Source organism: Dermacentor variabilis, chromosome 6 (assembly GCF_050947875.1).
Source record: "Dermacentor variabilis isolate Ectoservices chromosome 6, ASM5094787v1, whole genome shotgun sequence".
Lineage (NCBI taxonomy): Eukaryota > Metazoa > Arthropoda > Arachnida > Ixodida > Ixodidae > Dermacentor > Dermacentor variabilis.
In genome coordinates, this window is record NC_134573.1 from 154,684,196 (window position 1) to 154,700,954 (window position 16,759).

At 46.0% G+C, this 16,759-nt stretch overlaps 1 long non-coding RNA gene across 1 annotated transcript in view; it reads right to left on the bottom strand.

The window, feature by feature from the left end:
* Nucleotides 1–1,513: 1,513 nt before the first annotated feature.
* LOC142584410 (uncharacterized) overlaps nucleotides 1,514–16,759 on the bottom strand; it is a 207,149-nt gene continuing 191,903 nt past the window's right edge. The window contains exon 3 of the long non-coding RNA XR_012828783.1: nucleotides 1,514–1,581. This is a non-coding gene — a long non-coding RNA (uncharacterized LOC142584410). The remainder of the gene's footprint in view (nucleotides 1,582–16,759) is intronic.

A 16,759-nucleotide genomic window follows, 5' to 3' on the forward strand; every position in this document is an offset into this window, starting at 1 on the left:
TGGGCTCGTGATGAGGCTTTCACAATGACTGCCCTCCGGTGCTGAATCTAACACGTCTTTCGGCTCGCAGGCTTCCTTATAGTGTCAGAGATAAGCTAATGAGGTTTCTCCCCTCGCAGTGCCACCGCTCAAGAGTGTCGAACTGAGGAGGCCGTGATGCGCTACTATCAAATTTCTTTTACGCTCTAAACATATCGCAGACTCAACTAATGGAACAGTTCTTGCCAGGACAGAACTTTCTAAAGTTCCTAATTCAGTACTTGTGCGAATAAGCGTGTGCCCATATTTAGGCTAAGACGTTACGCGGTACAGTCTCTCCCAGGCCAGTACTTATGAACTTAGAGAGATATTAGCTTGACGTACCCCGCTAAAGAAGCCACTTCAACCTTTAAAAATTATCACTCAAATTTCGCTCAAACGATACTAAACGTAAATATATCGTTGTGCGAAAATTTGAAGAAAAAAATTGATAAATGAGCGATGCCTTCTTTATATACAATCAAATAAGAATCAACAATAAACAAAGCTTTGCTTCACATAGATTCAAACCTCTGTGTTTGATTCGCATTATTTTTTTCTTCTTTGTTCGTTTTTGTGTAATTCATGAGCATTCAGCCTACACAAGATGCTGCTCTTTGTTGAAGGCAGACGCTTTTCATGAGCCTTTCAGCATGCTCTGTCCAACAGATGATGCTCTGTATTTCTGGTGCAAATGAGATGAAACACGGGAAAGCATAATTTGTTATATTTGCACGTTAACACCAAGCCATTGGTCGCGACGATTATGCTAAAGCAAAGGTACAATAATGAATCGAAATGGTGCGCTTAGCTGTTGTTGACACTGCCAAATATGTGAATACTGCGGCATCAGTTCAATAAGTTCGTGAAACCACCAGCCTGTGACCATTGCATGTGTAGCAAGAGCTGACCCTATGTGTTTTAAATAACAGCAAAACATTTTTTTTTCTACAAACAAACGAGACAGTCCGGTGCGCTGACTAAAAAGTACTTCTAGCTTACGACATTCGAGCGTACGCCTTATAGTAAGGGCTCCGTGGTAAATAGCCATTTCTTATTGTTGTTTTTAAAAAGTAAGGCACAGCGTTTAGCAACTGCGATGGATTTTCTGGTACTCACTTTATCTATAGATACCGGTGCGAACATGCACTGAACGTGTTAAAACACGTGACGACGAGGCGGTCGCCTTACGGATATATGCACTGTACCCAAGCGGCAATGGGAGCTAGCGCTGGAAAATTATCAGACGGGTAAAGTGTGGTGAACCGCTAGTGAGCGTCTTTCCATCTGCGACAGCTTGCATCTGGCATAAAAGGCTCCTCGAAGGTCAGAGTAACTGGCAACAGAGGCTTTCCTGTCTAATGTGTCATTTGCGCAAAAGAACCAATCGGTGCAGAGTGCCCTATCTGGAAGTGCGATGTAACAACAGTTTCCTCGAATTCATATCTACCTTAGCGACTCGGATGGCCTCCGAACGCGGGTGTGCGCCCCTTACCGTAGCTTGCTCCTCTCATACACGATTGTGTCTGGCCGGGATTCTAAGTTGCAGTCAAGAGCAGGCCCCTGTAGGACATTTCAAATAAAGATGGTGACACTAGCAGTAGCCATTTTTCCCGATAAAGTTCATCATCCCCATCATCATACTTTTTATCTATCACACACTTTATTACAGACATATTGGTGCCGTATTTTGTACCACTCTCCTCTTTAATTCCTCTGGACCTGACGGTATGATAAATAAATAAATAAATAAATAAATAAATAAATAAATAAATAAATAAATAAATAAATAAATAAATAAATTTTGCACAAGTACATATGGAACCCTAGCCATGGGCGAGTTGTTGTCTATTAGGTGAATAACAGTTTATTCGAGCAATGGCATAAGTGGCATAGCAGAAGACACTATAGCAAAAAGATGTAGAGCACAAACGATGCAAAGAAAAGCAAACAGTTGCACAAAACCAAGAAGTTGTCTAAGTATACGCGTGCAGGGAAACATGCATTGCGAACAGAACATATTCAACACGCAGAAACGTGTTTGTGACATGTATTTAGCCAATGAAGAAACGCTGCAGGTGTGTATATCACCGCTGTCAAGTCACGCGTTGCTTCAACCATTGAGGGGGGGAAGAAATTCTTCAGATGGGGCAGAATAGCGCGCAACATTCGTCGACGGCACACAGTGATGCTCCCGAGGCCAATCGTTCACGAACGTGAGCCGCGCACGGCGTTTCCCCGTCGCCGTCGCAGCGCGAAGAAGAAGGAAGCGCGGAAGCGGCGGCGCCGACGACGACTATTTGTTATTTTCAAATTGGATTATAGGGATTCCCTTCAGTGCCAATAAAGACTCTCCCAGCTCAGCGCTCCCCTCGCACTGCGCGGGCCGCCCGGCTTGCTCCCATCTTCCGCGAGCGCGCGCGCTTCGCAAACCCGACGAGACCCGCGATTCAACGCGAGCAAGTTACACGAGCGTCAGCGGCAGTATTCGAACTCCCGAGTTCACTGCTAGACTCCGGCAGAACGCCCGCGTGGCGCACTGCTCCTTCATACCCTCTCTGCCTTTGCGTGTTATTTTTTTTTCCTTTTTGCTCCCTATGCGTGTACTTCTTTTTCCCTGCGAATCATGCTGACATATTCCGAGTAAGTCTTCTCGCCTTCCCAGGATTTCGGCGAGCCCAGCTGCCTGTATACTTTCTTTTTTTTTTTTCTGCCGCTGCTGCGTCTTCCACCTAGCCAAATCGGATTTTCGTAGCTCTTTTGGCGAGAGTCGGTGGCGGAGGAAGAGGACTGATTTGTCGCGCCCAATCTTGTTCGGAGCGCGTCGACGACGCCTTGCCTCGGAGGCTGCGAGTTCTCCGACATCCACCGCCCTTCCCTTCCTTGGCCTCCTTGCTGTTTTATTTTCTTTAATCATCCTTCCAGTTCGCTACCGAGCAGGCAGCAACTGTGTCACGAACGCTGCGCTCAGTATGCGGCGTGACCATTGGCCTTCGTTTGGCTTGTAAATGAGCGCTGTGAGAAGGGCAAGGAATAAGACTGACCTGTCGCTTAAACTTTGCTCTGTGAAGTACAAAGCTTGCGCTTGTTTATCAAGCAACGGCGGTATTGTATCAAATGCGTCCGTGAATGAATGAATGAATGAACGAACGAACGAACGAACGAACGAACGAACGAACGAACGAACGAACGAACGAACGAACGAACGAACGAACGAACGAACGAACGAACGAACGAACGAACGAACGAACGAACGAACGAACGAACGAACGAACGAACGAACGAACGAACGAACGAACGAACGAACGAACGAACGAACGAACGAACGAACGAACGAACGAACGAACGAACGAACGAACGAACGAACGAACGAACGAACGAACGAACGAACGAACGAACGAACGAACGAACGAACGAACGAACGAACGAACGAACGAACGAACGAACGAACGAACGAACGAACGAACGAACGAACGAACGAACGAACGAACGAACGAACGAACGAACGAACGAACGAACGAACGAACGAACGAACGAACGAACGAACGAACGAACGAACGAACGAACGAACGAACGAACGAACGAACGAACGAACGAACGAACGAACGAACGAACGAACGAACGAACGAACGAACGAACGAACGAACGAACGAACGAACGAACGAACGAACGAACGAACGAACGAACGAACGAACGAACGAACGAACGAACGAACGAACGAACGAACGAACGAACGAACGAACGAACGAACGAACGAACGAACGAACGAACGAACGAACGAACGAACGAACGAACGAACGAACGAACGAACGAACGAACGAACGAACGAACGAACGAACGAACGAACGAACGAACGAACGAACGAACGAACGAACGAACGAACGAACGAACGAACGAACGAACGAACGAACGAACGAACGAACGAACGAACGAACGAACGAACGAACGAACGAACGAACGAACGAACGAACGAACGAACGAACGAACGAACGAACGAACGAACGAACGAACGAACGAACGAACGAACGAACGAACGAACGAACGAACGAACGAACGAACGAACGAACGAACGAACGAACGAACGAACGAACGAACGAACGAACGAACGAACGAACGAACGAACGAACGAACGAACGAACGAACGAACGAACGAACGAACGAACGAACGAACGAACGAACGAACGAACGAACGAACGAACGAACGAACGAACGAACGAACGAACGAACGAACGAACGAACGAACGAACGAACGAACGAACGAACGAACGAACGAACGAACGAACGAACGAACGAACGAACGAACGAACGAACGAACGAACGAACGAACGAACGAACGAACGAACGAACGAACGAACGAACGAACGAACGAACGAACGAACGAACGAACGAACGAACGAACGAACGAACGAACGAACGAACGAACGAACGAACGAACGAACGAACGAACGAACGAACGAACGAACGAACGAACGAACGAACGAACGAACGAACGAACGAACGAACGAACGAACGAACGAACGAACGAACGAACGAACGAACGAACGAACGAACGAACGAACGAACGAACGAACGAACGAACGAACGAACGAACGAACGAACGAACGAACGAACGAACGAACGAACGAACGAACGAACGAACGAACGAACGAACGAACGAACGAACGAACGAACGAACGAACGAACGAACGAACGAACGAACGAACGAACGAACGAACGAACGAACGAACGAACGAACGAACGAACGAACGAACGAACGAACGAACGAACGAACGAACGAACGAACGAACGAACGAACGAACGAACGAACGAACGAACGAACGAACGAACGAACGAACGAACGAACGAACGAACGAACGAACGAACGAACGAACGAACGAACGAACGAACGAACGAACGAACGAACGAACGAACGAACGAACGAACGAACGAACGAACGAACGAACGAACGAACGAACGAACGAACGAACGAACGAACGAACGAACGAACGAACGAACGAACGAACGAACGAACGAACGAACGAACGAACGAACGAACGAACGAACGAACGAACGAACGAACGAACGAACGAACGAACGAACGAACGAACGAACGAACGAACGAACGAACGAACGAACGAACGAACGAACGAACGAACGAACGAACGAACGAACGAACGAACGAACGAACGAACGAACGAACGAACGAACGAACGAACGAACGAACGAACGAACGAACGAACGAACGAACGAACGAACGAACGAACGAACGAACGAACGAACGAACGAACGAACGAACGAACGAACGAACGAACGAACGAACGAACGAACGAACGAACGAACGAACGAACGAACGAACGAACGAACGAACGAACGAACGAACGAACGAACGAACGAACGAACGAACGAACGAACGAACGAACGAACGAACGAACGAACGAACGAACGAACGAACGAACGAACGAACGAACGAACGAACGAACGAACGAACGAACGAACGAACGAACGAACGAACGAACGAACGAACGAACGAACGAACGAACGAACGAACGAACGAACGAACGAACGAACGAACGAACGAACGAACGAACGAACGAACGAACGAACGAACGAACGAACGAACGAACGAACGAACGAACGAACGAACGAACGAACGAACGAACGAACGAACGAAGGAGCGAAGGACTCGTCAAGCAGCGGTGAAGTTCGACGAAAAGAGTTCATGATGAATGAATGAAAATTTAACGAAGGAATGGAAGGTAAAAAAATAATCTAACTTACTGACGAAAGAAGGAAGCAATCAAAGAACTAGTGAAGGAGCGAATGAATGAATGAATGAATGGTCATGTTTGCAACGATTGCTTTTTGACTGATACGGGGAGAAAGGCAAGGGAGAAGTGCTCTTAACGGTTGTCCTGTTTTACACCTAGCTTTTAGGCTAGGCAAATGGATGAGCCAATCTATAAAGACCTATAAGTTTTTTCGCCTTAGACGGGTTTGCCGTAATCATCTGGTGCTCGCAAGTGTTCACGTTTAGGATGCCTTCGTAAGCAAGAGAGGACAAAAACATTCGGGGCTGCCTTAACAAAATACGTGAAAATAGATTACTGCGATTGAAGCCTGGCCTCGCCCAATGCAGTGTGCGCCTCGCACAGCTTAGCCACATTTTCTTTTTATTCAGTTTGTGTAATACCAAAACGTCACTTTTCGCTGGCTGAGAAGACCTTCCCCAAGTCAACCGGAACGTGTTTTTGCTGCTGGTCGTCAGTCAGAGCATTGCTAAGAAAAAAAAAGAGGCTCTGATTTAAGAATATGTCTCTACAGCTTTAATCAAGATCACTAAGCTGAATTAATTTTCTTCCATAGACCTTCATTTGTCCGCCATGTGTCTCAGCTTTCTATCATTTCTAATCGGCACCGCTGCTGTTCTGGCCCTAATGTTCTTTTCTATTTTACACATTCGAGCGAATAACAGCACTATGCGCGCTGAAATATAAAATGAGGACTCCAGCAGGGACTGACTTCATGAAGCTGAAATAGCAGCGAACAGCACTACGCAAGCTCCCAAACATTCATAACTGTCTACGGACAGATGAATAAAAGACATCACCAAAAGGAAAACTCGAAGACATGCGTACGTGGATGCGTATAGCCAGTAAAACACCGAAACGAAAAGGCCAAGGCAGACACCGAAAGGAAGGGACCAGGATGTTCTCATTCCAAAATGATTGCTCCTTTGTGCTCGTCAAAGATAGAATGAACGTCAGAGATTATCATCCTTAAACGTCAAGAACAGAAAGGAGGGCTCGTGGACGCAGAGATAAAGAGAACACAAATAGCATGCTACGTCGTAACGCGAAGATTGAAAAACAATCCCCCGCGCGTTGCGCCAGCCGAAGCCAGCAGGTAATGCCAAGTCACAGCGCTTCCAAGCATAAAAGAAAAGTGCAGAATGCAAAAAACTCACGACGCACGATCCTGACTTTATCCTTTAAGGATATGCACAGGTTTACATCGGGCTTATTTATTTTTTTGGATCGTATTCTTCCAACCTTCACAAACCCTGGCAAGTTCAGAGGACTTCAATTTTTATTTCTCTTCTCCCTTCCCCCTCTCGCTTCTCTATGTTTTTTTTTTCTTTTTGCACACTGAACACACAAGAAGCAAAAGGCTCTGCTTCGTTAGGGAAGCGTCTTAATTTTTTCTCATCAGACAGGGGCTCTAGGCCTAGATCTTAGCCAATAGCGATCCTGCAGCACCCTTGGTTTTTTTACCTAGGCTTTAGCTAAAATAACTGCACAGAAAAACACTCTGCGAGTACAGCGTTGGAGCGACAGGCCGGAGTATTAGGTGGGCAATGAAGGAGAGAGAAGACAGGCAGAGACAGAAAAAAAATAGTTAAGAATACCGTTCTAAAGAATGCCTGCTGAAAAAAAAATAACGAAGTAAATTCGGTCGCTAAGGAGCGTACAAAACACACACCGACACACATAACAAAACACAAGACGCAAAGCGCTGGTGTTAAGTAGAAGGCTCCCCAAAACATTCACAAGCTATTTCAAGCAAAGCAAAAGATAGGATAACCAACTTTCAAAGCTATCTATAGGACTCAAGCTAGGCACGTGTCTGGTGAGGGGGCGCTGTGCTAGATTCTAATCAAGTAAAGAGAACAAGAATCGTTCACCAGCAGAGGGAAGGCTGGACCGTAAGCCCTTAGAAACAAAAGAGTTTGTGGAGAGGGCGGGTGTCTCAGAGAGAGAGAGAGAGAGCGAGCTAGAACGTAGGAAGGAAGGAAGGAAGGAAGGAAGGAAGGCGGGAGAAAGAGAAAAGGCGAAGCCGAGCCCTGTGCAAACACACACGGCAGCAGAGCGCCTTTAGCGTCCGGCTGGGTCCAGTCCTTTGCCGGGATTGCGTCTTCGTAATTAAAGCCGGGCCGGGGGAGAACGCACTGGCGCCGCCGGCTTAAGGTCGTTCTGAAGAAGACGCGGAGAATTACGAAAAATATAATTCGCCAAGCGGAAGCGTACGTGAGAGAGATGAACGTAATTAAGAACGTATCAAGAAGAAGCAAAGGGAAAAATGTATCTAGAGAGCAGCGCCGTACGTCCGCAATCAGGGACTGGCGGTCCTCTACAATACTCTGCGTACGAGCCGCACGAGTTAATGCGCCGAGTAGGAACGTGGGATTGCGAGTTGTCCGAATGTTGGGTTTCGATCATATTTAGCTCCGCCGGAAATGATCGTAAGCTACAGAAGAGAGAGCGATTTTTCTTTTTCTTTCTTTTGCAGAAATGCGTAACGCGAAGCGGGGACAATGATGACGAAAGACTATCGTTTGTCTCGTGTTTTGACTCGTAGCACTCCCGTTTTCCTTTCGTTACGCACGTACGCAGCAGAAAACGGTTATCAAATAGCCCCAAGTATATCAGTACAAACAACATAGAGCTTCGAAGGAAAATGGAGGCTTCAAAGGATCTATAGTAGTTGAGCGAAAAAGAGGAGGACGAAGAGGTTCTAATAAAGAGAAAGGAGTAAAGGTCGGCCTGCCGAGTGTATTTCTAGCGTCGAACTCCTTACTGGAGTAAGGAGAAGTGGGTGATATGGGGAAATTTAAAGGTAGATGGGAACTAACTATGCTATGGTACAATGGCCTACTATACACGCACGTTGTCCCATACGCGGATGTGCACTGTATATGCGCTAGGCGCAGGACTAACATGTTCATACAAAATGTTCTCGCGCATACACATTTCGTAGTCTTCCCACTACGCATGTTCTATAGAGACGATCGTCTAAGCCCACATAGAAAGTTCAGCAGGGGATTCTATGACGCGTTCGGCACGGTCCACCCACACCTCCATGTGCCAGAAATATTATCCGAAAAGAGTTCGAACGTGACATATCGCCGAAGTTTAACGTTTCGAAATGTTGTCGAAATGCTGACCCCAGAAGCATCCCCCGTTCAAGCACTGCTGGTCAATTGTAAGCAGTGTTTCGCGAAGTCGTGGGGAGGGGTGAGATATGGTATTACTTGTCTATATATGATTCACGAGATATTATATCACTTGTCGAACGACGCTAAACCATGAGCGCCTCGCGCATTCAGCTCGCTGTTGTGATCTGTGTCGACCCATGCGCGCCACTAACATGTACGAGGCCTGCGCGCCTATGCGGTTTGTCGCGAGCGGCCAGTTGTGCGGCACTGGGATAGTGTGAGCAACATGCGTCTTAACGATCATGCGTTTCATTGGTATGATCTGTCTTGATTCATGCTGTCAATTTGAAGCAGCAAAATATAACCACACGCTCCAAGGCTGATCATTGTGTGACTGTTACAGTAGTCGCTTGAAGAAAACATGCGGCAGGCTTTCAGCGATTCCTTCGGCTCCGAGCTTGCTCACTGCGACTGCAGCATACTGCTACAATGGTCACCGTCATTTTCTTTGCTTGTTGTTTGTTTCCTGTTATATCAGCAGGTCCCTGTGCTTTAAAGAGACTTATGAGCCAACTATGAATTATGCAGGTAATATGCCGCGATTGATTGTTTGACTGCGCAAGAACAGATATTGACTGTGGTTTGGATTGTCTGCAGCGTGAACAACGCGGTGGAGCACAATTTTTTTTTCTTAACCATACGAAGATGGTGAAACCGATGTTGAGGGGGCGGCCTGACGAAGGCTGAATAACGTTGATGCCACCAACAGTCGTTGTCAGCGTAGCGGAACGGACGGACGGACAAAGCAAACCAAGTTTAGAGCAGTTAATTAACTTAATTAACGCAGTAAAACTAAAGGATAGCCACCATACACCTCCTTTGTGCCTATACCCCCGCTTGTTTCCTTCCCCGGGTCTCGATCAGCAGGTCAGAAGCATACGACCTTCAGACCAACCTCTCCACCTTTCCGTCATTACACTCTCTGTCTAAAGGACCCCAGGCTATGCGTAAAGACATTCAGAAGACGGGAACTATATTTACACGAAAAGGGGACAGGCTGTAATCGGAAGTGCGCAGATCCTTATGCAAGAAAAACGAAGCGCAGGCAACTGTCTGGACTGACGAGCGTTCGCAAAATATAGACATAGAGTCCGAGTGAGTAATTAGGCATATCAGCTATCGGCGTTCTACCGTTCTTTCCTTTCGTTTAATACATTATACTGATAGCCCTAAGGTGCCCTTTCTAGGCGGAGGCAACTTCTCCCTTAATCAGGCTCCTACACGTGACACATCCAATGAAGGCGAATAATTTCGCTCGCGAGCGCGACTCATTCGCAAATAATGAGAGCCAAACTGACTGTCTTGAAAGACGAGCTACGAGGCCCAACGGTCTATTGGCCTGGAGGAAACAGCCGTCGTACGAAGCGCCGCGAGAGCGAGCGAAAATCGAGAGGCTTTGGCAAAGTCGGCCTTCTCTCGCACTGGACTAATTCTGGTCGCTTGGCCCCTCGGGTAAAGTCATCATTAGGCGTTGATTCCTGTCAGTGTTTGGTCATGCACGCGTAAATATGAAAGAAAGAAGCAAGAAATATTGTGATTTCGAAAACAAGAGAATAGAACAAAATGCTCTGCCCCGCGCGGTAATATGATAAAAAGAAATATCCCAAAATTACGAGGGACCGATTTACAAACCATATTGAAGAACAGGCAGGCACCATCGTAGGTAGAAACACGCTGTAATGTCGTCAGTTGCGCTCGAATATTCACTATTCTTGATACCGTGACTAATGCGGCGATCTAATTTCTTTCTTCCTTTTTTTTCTTCCTCTCCTCCTTTCTTTGTAGCTTTCTCTGTTTTTCCGTTCTTTTTTTTTTTTTGTTACCTTACTTTCTTTTTCTCCCGCATCCTTCATTCCTTCCTTTCTTTTTCTTTTTAAACAGAAAGATGAAATGATCAACATCCTCAGCATTTTGTTGATCTTATCGCGTGTTATATTTAAAAAGAAAAAGAAAAGTTTTGCCCTTTTATGTCCAAAAACGCCCTTTCCTTTTTTTCTTGATAGTTCGATAATTGTTATTCCGGCGCGGTTTGATGACCAAGCACTGACAGATGGCTTGTGCTTTACGCTAATGCGGAGACAAAGGAAGACTTCTCGAAATCTTTTAATAGAAGTAAGGAGGAAGCCTTTGACCTGCGTAAGCATGGTCAATTCGTTAATTTAGAACAGCGCTGCAATTGTGGCCGGCTCTCTAGTAATTTTCATAGCAGCATTCGCTCAACTTGTTGAGTAGGCCACAAATATGATCGCTTTGGCGTAAGCAAGGAAGGACGAAAGGGAACAAGGGGAACAATCTGAGCTTCCTTGTTTGCGCCAAAGTGATCATATTTATGGTCTACTCAGCAGTTTGAATCTCTAAACTTGTGCTTACGCTAGCAGGGGTAACACTTATTTCATTCAGCAAAAGTCTCTGGCAAATCAGTTCTGCGATAATTCTCAAGGTGTAAGAGGTTCTATGCAAAAGAGAAGTGTCGTCCACCCGAAATTAACACGTAGCTACAAAGGAAACCAGTGCTTGTTTCTCGGAATAAAAGCTTCGCAGGCGAAGAAAATTCTTCCTGGTTCGGGGTTCGAACACACGACCAGGGCGCTTCCGGGGCGGTCGTTCTGCCATCTGAGCTAACAAGGAAGCTCAGATGGTAGCAGAGCGACCACCTTGGAAAGGATTGGTCTCAGGCTCGATCCCAGGATCAGAGCAATATTTTTCCTAAACTGCGAAGTTTTATTTGCGAGAAACCGGCTTGGGCTTTCTTTGTAGCTCCGCGTTACTGAAGAGTGGACGACAATTCGGTCCGTTCAGCAGCAGTACCCATTTATCACCGGTTCTCTAACCTTCGGTCGCGCCTACAGATTGTTTGTGCCGTATTTGAGGAGAATACACAACAGCGACTCACATTTACAACTGTTATTATCAAAGCGTCCGAAATAAACCTCTTTTGCGCTTCGCAATCCGGTAACTCTCACCTTGCCTTAAAAGGACAGCGTCACAGATTTCACGCAAACAACTATTAATAAAAAGAACTGCTCCATTTATATCCTTGAAAATCCACCGACAGGTTTGCGTCACTTTCACTGAGATCAAGGTGTTCGTAGAAGACATGTAAATTTATTTATTTATTCATTTAAAATACTCTCAATGCCTGGTGGCGTTACAGAGAGGAGTGGTGAATCATCATACAATGTTGGATATAGCAGTTTGAAAGGATAAATGAACCGGATTGCTGGCGACCGAAGCGGGGAGGTGATTCTATTCGGATGCTGTCTTGGGCAGAAATTATTTTAATAAAAGGTTTGTGCGGTAACTTGGTATTTTTATCTTGACGTTATGGTCTATTTGCAATGAAATATAAGGGGGTGATATAAAAAGATAATTTTTTAAAATTCTGGGTTAGTATATAATAATTCTGGGTTAGTTAGTTATCGCTCTTACTAACCCATACTACATAGTAGTATGGGTTAGTAAGAGCGATAACCGGGCGAGTTTTCTTTTTGATGATAGGTCTGGCAGATGAAAGCTATTTTTGATGGCGGATACACTGGCACTGCGGGAATAATTGCGCACAATGAAACGTGCAGAACGGCTCTGAATGGCTTCAAGTAAGTATGTTAGCTGTGCTGTAGAGGGATCCCAAGTTTATGAAGCATACTCTAGTTTAGCTTTTACTAATGTTTTATATAATGTAAGTTATAGAAAAGAGGGGGCGCGAGAAGAATTGCGACGTAAAAAACCTAGTGTCCCATTGGCAGAGTTTGCCAAAACAGATTGTTAGTAATGTGAACACCTAAATATTTATAGGAAGCGACAGAGGACAGAATAGAGTTGCTAATTTTGTATGAGGCTGTAGAAACAACACTACCACGAGAAATTTTTACCATATTAAATTTGTTGACGTTTAATTTCATTAACCACTGGTTACACCACGAAGAAATGGCGTTAAGGTCAGATTGAAGTAAAAAGGAATCATATGGGTCAGTTATTTCACGATAAATAACACAGTCATCAGCATAAAGATTGATGTCAGACGTAAATTTCTTCGGCAGATCATTCATATAAATAAGAAATAAACAAGGCCCAAGGACTGAGCTTCGTGGCACACCAGAAGTTACGAAACAGGTTGGTGAAACGGTATTGTTAGCGGATACGAACTGAGTCCGTTTGTCGAGAAAGCATTCAATCCACTTAAGTAAATAGGGGTCAATGTTAAGTGTGTTTAATTTCAGAAGAAGGAGACGATGGTATACTGGTGTCAAAGGCTTTTTCAAAGTCTAAAAAGATACAATCAATGCAAGAACCTCGGTCTAGAGATGAGAACAGGTCATTAGTAAGCATAAATGTGTCTCATATAAAAATTTTTTTCGGAAACTATGCTGATATTTACAAAAAAAAGAAGCTGGTAGATTAAAGAAAAAGCACGAGATTGGAGAAAATGATGTGTTCCAGAAGTTTCCCGGGACTGATGGTTAACGAGATGGGTCTGTAGTTAATAGCGCATGGAGGGTTACCTTGTTTTGGAATATACACCACCTTCGACGCCTTCCAGTCGTTTGTCAGCGCACTGCATTCTAAGAACTGCTTGAAAAGTTTACATATTGTAATAGATGAGTGGGTTATAGTGCACTTAAAAAACTGAGCAGTTGTTTCATCAGGGCCGGGTGCAGACACCTTTATATTTTCTATGAGATTTGTCATTTCAACCCAGTCGATGATTATGGGATCCATCGTGGGAAACAAAAGGTTGTTAAATGCGGGTGGTGAAAAAGACTGATCATCAGAAAACGAACATTTAGATACGTTATGCAGAGCAACACCGCACATATCAAATGGTGTGACGTTCCCCGTTTCATCAGGATATCTTGTTTCGGTGTACCGCTAACCGCTTCCCAAAATTTACGCGGTTTATTTCGAAACAGCGAAGGAAGCGTGCTTGAAAAGAAATTGCGCTTGGCCACTTCAAGTTCACGCTTGTAATCAGAGACGCCGTTTTGATAAGCTGCCCAGCTCTCAGCTTTGTCGCTTGATACTGCTTTTCTCTAAATTCCTTTTTTCTTGTTTCGTAGATGGCTAAACAGCGGAGTGAACCAAGGAGAGTGAAACTGGGAATGAATTGTACGCAAAGGCATATATATCTCTACAAGCGAAAGCATTCTTGTTTTGTAAGTTGCCCAGTTCTCTTCTACACTATTATGTGTGTAGAAGCGCAGGAACGGTTCGCAATAAGATTGCATTTCGACGTCAATAGCGGCGCTATTCGCTCTAGCATAATCTCTTATGATTTCGCTGTGCTGTGACGCTCGCTCGAAAGGAAAGTTGCAAACAAAGTGAAGGATACGATGGTCGCTCAGCCCAGGCAAATATGTAAATGCTGAAAACACATCGGGATTTACGTAAGGACTAAATCTAGCACGTTTGTTGAGGTAGTAGTAACTCGCGTTGGTTTTTTTACTAGTTGGGTTAAATTGAAATCATGACAGAGATTAACAAAATTAGAGCTTTCATTAGTATGCGTATACAAATAAAGCCATGGTTGCTATCTCATAAAATATCTGGGAAATTAAGATCACCTAAAGCTAGAAGGGGAGAATTAGGGTATCGTACTAGAATGTTATTCAAAGCGTCATATAAAGAATCACAGAACTTAGAACAAGACTGAGGTGCGCGGTAACAGGCACAAATAATTACTTCGTGACGTCCGAAACGAACACATGCGCACACAATTTCTAGTGGAGATGTGACTGTAATAACTTGACAGAAATGACGCGTTGATACTGCAATAAGCATACCACCGGTTGCTCTTCCGCTTCGATCAGATCTAAAGAAATTATTATCATTGTGACAGTGTAAAATTTCATTGTCAGTAATTTTACTTGAAAGCCAAGTTTCTGTCAGTACAACCACAGCTGCGGCACAATCATCAATGATAGAAGACAAATCATCTCGTTTGTGAATGACACTTCTAATGTTAGTAAAGGCAAAAGATATGTTGCCCACGGTAGGTACACCCCTCTTAGAAGACTTGTGCTGTCTCTCTGACGGGTTATCCTGCCGTGACGCAGAAGCAATTGACGGTGACGAAATCATGAGATGACGAGCAATTGACGGATGTTAGCGAGATGACCAAATGGCTCGCACAGCTCCAACTAAAAAAAATTGTTTTTTTCTCCAAGAATGAGCTGGTGCGTTGGTTGGTTTGACGTAGTAGTACTCTCTAGGCGCATAAGCTGTACAAATAAAGATTGACAGCGCTGTCTAGGCCTGTCGATTTGGTTGCCCGGCTCTTGCACAGAAAAATAGTCCTATGAAATAAAAAGAGAAAGGATAGGCAGAGCGTATGCAAAAAATCGAGCTACACAGGCACGAGGAAGGCGAAAGGAAATGCCGCGAGAAGTGAAGTAGAGAAGGGAGCATGGCGGGAAAGGTCAGAGAGGAAAAGAGTTGTGTACGTGTGTGTGTGTGTGTGTGTGTGTGCGGGAGGGGCGGTTGAGGGCGTGCGTAGAAAGAGGGGCTGTGCTTCGGGGTAGACGACCAACGACGAGGTTTGGACGTGGCACGCTCTGCTTGCCCATACAACAAGGGCAAACACGGGGGCTGCACGGGGAAGGCGGTGGCCGTGCAAACACAGCGACTCCGACGAGCCCACGCAAAGCGGCTTCGACCGAGGCTTCTGCTGCGCCCACCCCTTACATGAGAACCGACAGAGAAGCACGAGCCGCTACTGGCGCGTAGACTCTCGCGCAGCAGTGGTGGTGGTGGTTGAAGCGGATGTGCTACGGAGCTGATGGACGAGGGCATACATACGAGCGAATGCTTACTCGGACGCTGCACGCCGAAACGAAGAAACGGTACACGGTTCCTCTCTGGCACGCATCGTCCCAGAACGCCAACTAGAAGGCGCGTGCCTTCGCGAGCATCACGAGGGGATAGAAAGGGGTAGGCGCCTTCGTAGTGCCCTCGGGGTAGGCAGAAAATAGGGAGCCGGAGGATGCAAGACCACTCGGTCGGCATTCCTCTCGCGTTGTCCCCTCTTCGTCGCTGTCAGGCACGACGCCTACATGTGCACCGTACCAACGCTCCCTCGCACGAACGGACGAACAAACAAACACGGCCCTGATCAAGCATGTGACGGAGTCGCCGGCTGAGAAATCGCTTGTTCGCGCCCGTGTCACGACGACGAGCACCGGCCGTGCGTCGCAGCAAACTTCTTCCGCTACGCTGTCACGCACTTACACACACACACACACACGCAGACACCCTTGCTTTCGCCTTTCCTTGAACCTAGATGGCTTGGCAGTGGCATAATGTCGTGCTTCGTGTACTTCCTCGGATATTCCTTGAGTATGAGCTATTGCTTGTTGAGCGCGCTGCAGATGCCTGCCTCGTGTTTCGGGTGCAATGTTGCCCGTCGCATACACTTCCACTGCGCTTGACAGTGTGTGTTTTTTTCTGGACTCGGAGGTGCGTATTTGTCGCATCGCTGGGCGTGTTTCCGGGGATGAGATTCCTTACAGTCACGGCCCGCTTCGTTCTTTTTAAGCTCTTCTTTGAACTTGCAAACACCCTTTCTGGCTATGACTAATCGGTGAACCTTTAGCACGTGGTGTTAGTCGAACGTTTAATATCGCAAAGTTTTCAATATGTTTTGAGTTGTGAAACAACCTTGCGGTGAAACAACCTTTGTGTGCCGCTTGTGGTTGGAATTGGCGTTCACGAACACCTACTCTTATTGTATGGGAATGGCCGAGAGCCCAATGTGCGACTCCTGTGGGTGCGAGG